Genomic DNA, 4,365 nt, shown 5'->3' with positions numbered 1-4,365 from the left:
TATTACTAATTTGTATATAACTTTTAATGATTATTAAATAATACAAATTAAAAATATATTATTGAATAAATCACTCCAATAAGCATGGCAAATATTACATACATCACCCAAAATTAAAAACATTACATGCATGTTCCCATTCTATATAAATCGAATAAGGGTTTGATCAAGGGACCATATCAATTTAGCAGGGAATATAGTAAAACGATTCAAACTGCTTCGATTTATACATGAATGCTTAGATCCCTAGTGAATAGGGGTAGTAATAGCCTAATAGGTAAGGTATGATAGGGTTTAGATCCAACCTTAATTCCATTTGCGGGTTGAATTTTTTATATAAACTTAATCTTATTTTACTTGCGAGTTGAGAATATCCTAACCCTAATCCTATCCACTATTAACTTACGGGTATCCGACTCTATCTACGGGTTAAAAAAATATATAACATTATTATATAACTTGACGATAATTTAAAATATAACTGATTTTTATGTAAAAAAAAATTAAATTATCAATTAATGATTTTTTTTAGTGGTTAAGAATCTTTTGTATTTAGTGAGAGATTTTTTATTCAACATCCACTTAAAACATATTTTTACTAGTGTTAAACCCGTGCGATGCACGGGCTTATATTTAAATTTGATAAATTAAATTAAAAATAATATTTTATAATCATATATTTTTTAAATTTAGTATAACACTATCATCATCGTTATATAATAAACATGTAAAATATGTTATTTTATCTTTATTCAAAGTAAAATGTGAATAGAAGAGTTCGAAGTTTATAATATTCTTGAACCATAAGGAGGGAGATAAAAAAAATAAGAACATATATAACTGTAATAATAGCATGTTAATTTTACCCTAAATTTTATATCAAAAAGCTAATAAAAATTTATCAACAACCTGATATCTTACTAACTTCATTAGAAAATCATTGGATGTTGTGCTCCTTGTTACACATTTTATTTCAAATTTGAAAAAAGAGTTATAGATAAATTAGTTATATCTATAGTAAAGATTTATACAAAAGTGTAAATCACAACATGCTATTAAAATGAAAATAATATTATTCTTACCTAAATATTATTAAAAACCTCTTTGAACACGACATTTGTTGTTGATGACTTTGGATTGCCGTCTTCGTTTAGAATTAAAACCCTGAGGCCACTGCGACTCTTAACTCTTGACAAAGCAACATAAAGTTGTCCATAGATAAACATTGATTTTGGCCAATAAAGCCGTACATGTGATAATGATTGATCCTGACTCATGTTAATGGCCATTGCAAAGCATACTATTAATGAAAATTGTCTCCGTTGGAACTTAAATGGCAATCCTGAATCTGAAGGGATCAAGTTCATTCTTGGAATGTACACTTTATCTCCAATATTTCTACCGGTCACTACCGTCGCTCCAATTACGTTGCTGCCAAGTTTGTAACTATTAATCTTGTCCCGTTGCATAAACCTGAAGTCTGGTATATGTTTCGCAGTAGCATTACAGCGACTCCTGGCTTCAAAGTCAACTTGTGATTGAGTAGTCCCGAACATTTGATGTCATTTAGAAACTCTGGTGTGAACCACTCTTGTTTTACATCTTCATTCTCATCAGCTTGACATGTTGTGTCAGAGCTCAAATACTCCTTTTCCATCCCTGGAAAGATTGTCAAGACAAAATCGTTTACCTTCTCGACACTTTTAAGTGTGGGTGCAAGAATTGCTCTACTCTGAAAATACATGTAATCTGACATGTTTTGCAACAAATTTGGATATGCAAAGTCTACCAAATGAGAGAGAGAATCATCAGTAGTTGTAATCAATAGATCATCTGGAATTTCAACTTCTGATTCATCACCAACAACAGAGATAATATTTTCATTTCCAACATCAAGTATCCAATTAGCAAATATCTTCATTTCACCTTCATCTTGATCCAAAGAAGACATTAGAAGCCTCATATTCGTATGCAGTTTCAGAAACTTACAAAATGACCACAGCTGGGATGAGTTAATAGCGGATGCTAATATATCGTGTCTACTTCCTTTCGGAATCACCGGAAGTATCTGTCTGAAATCACCTCCTAGAACGACAATCTTACCACCAAATGGTTTATGAGTCTTATGTTGATCGGTAACTGACATAAGATTCCTGAGCGTCCGATCAAGTGCTTCAAAACGGCAGTTGTACCTTCCCTCGCATACAACATATTGAGAACTCAAAATTGGATCATGTTTTGGACTTCTCTGATCTCTCCTCATACCATATCATGGCGTCGCAGTGCCGACAAAAAATTATGGGTCATCAATATCTATCACATCTAATAATCACCAAGATAATAAATTGTTTTAGTTATATCTGCAACAAATAATTTATATAAAAATATACCTTTTTTCACCATGTTAAGTATAAAAATAATATTTATAAAAGATTACGAAGAATGCAATTTATGGATTAAAAAGATGAGATCATATAATACAATTTCATTATGCCAACCTCAAGATTTAAGTTTTACAATAAATCAATGTTCAAATACAAAAATTATAATATATAACCATATCTTAGTTTGAATTTTAAAACTTGAACACTAAACGATAATTTTTTGTTTATAAAAAGCATAACAATAGTAAATAATAAAGTGCTGATATTGCTACCTCTTAAATTACCTGTATTCTCAGCAACATCGAATATGGCTGGGTATTAAATTTGCACAGAATCATCTATAATAGTCGTATTTTCAGTAATATTCTCAACTTCTTGAAAATTTTTTGAAAGATTTGTAGTCAATTCCTTCAAAAATGTTTCTCTTTGTATCAGGTGTCTTTTTTTTAGCTATGCACACTTCTTCTAATTCTTTAGTATCTAAATTTGAATTAAATGTACTTGCTCCTGTAATCATTAGAGATAATACATCAAGTATTTTATATTATAAAAAAAGAAAAATGAATATATGTTAAATGTTTGAATCAGCTGAATTATGAATATATATTATGAAGGTAGTATTAAAGATAAAAAAAAAAGTAAAATTTTAGCTTTGTGATAATTACAATCTATCATGTTTATCTTACCATGTCTCTTTTGAAGTAGCATAGTCTTCCTATTCAGTCTTAAAGTGCTGATATTTCTACCTCTTAAATTACCTGTATTCTCAACAACATCGAATATGGCTGGGTATTAAATTTGCACAGAATCATCTATAATAGTCGTATTTTCAGTAATATTCTCAACTTCTTGAAAAAATTTTGAAAGATTTGTAGTCAATTCCTTCAAAAATGTTTCTCTTTGTATCAGGTGTCTTTTTTTCAGCTATGCACACTTCTTCTAATTCTTTTTTTAGTATCTAAATTTGAATTAAATGTACTTGCTCCTGTAATCATTAGAGATAATACATCAAGTATTTTATATTATAAAAAAAGAAAAATGAATATATGTTAAATGTTTGAATCAGCTGAATTATGAATATATATTATGAAGGTAGTATTAAAGATAAAAAAAGTAAAATTTTAGCTTTGTGATAATTACAATCTATCATGTTTATCTTACCATGTCTCTTTTGAAGTAGCATAGTCTTCCTATTCAGTCTTACATCCCTTTGCAATCTAATCTTATTTCTCTTTGGACTTCTTGTATCTTTCAATATATACCTAAAAATATCAAATAAATAAATTTTTTAACCAATTAAAAATATATATACATTATACATAATACTTTTTTATTATCAATTTTTTTATATTATTAAAAAAATAAAGTAGTACACATATGACGCGTCTGTTTTTGGTATACATGTCCATCAAAATATAGACACAGGAGTACATGTATGTTGTTTGTTTACTGAGACAAAAATATGAAAGACATAGTCGTACACAAACACCCATTAAAAACATGTATTTTGTGTCTCTCTAAAATGCGAAAACACTAATTTTTAACTTGAGACACTAATTTTTTTACAATTTTTTCTCATGTCTAACTTACCAAATAGAATATGAAATTAATGCCTTCTTATGTCTATGTAAAATTGCACAGATTTTATTTTCGATGGCTGCTTTAATTTCTTTTTTATTCTCATTTATTTAGTTACGTAAACATATTTTACAGAATCCACTTAATTAGGAATTAGTATTAGAGTTTTAAATTTCAAATTTTTAAATAGAATTTTCTAATTAGTTAGTGTAAATTTAAAATTTTTAAATAAACTTTTTTTAATTAAACGTTTGTTATTCATCAAGAATATAGGAATTTGTTAATTTAAAAATAATTTTTATTAGTTTCGTCATAAATAGTGTCCATCCTATTATTTATCGATAAAAATAAATAAAATTAAATACAATCTAAAAATTAATAACCTTATAAATTACGTAAATTT

Source organism: Arachis duranensis, chromosome 3 (genome assembly GCF_000817695.3).
Source record: "Arachis duranensis cultivar V14167 chromosome 3, aradu.V14167.gnm2.J7QH, whole genome shotgun sequence".
Classification (NCBI taxonomy): Eukaryota; Viridiplantae; Streptophyta; class Magnoliopsida; order Fabales; family Fabaceae; genus Arachis; species Arachis duranensis.
Note: the sequence above shows the minus strand (reverse complement) of the source record.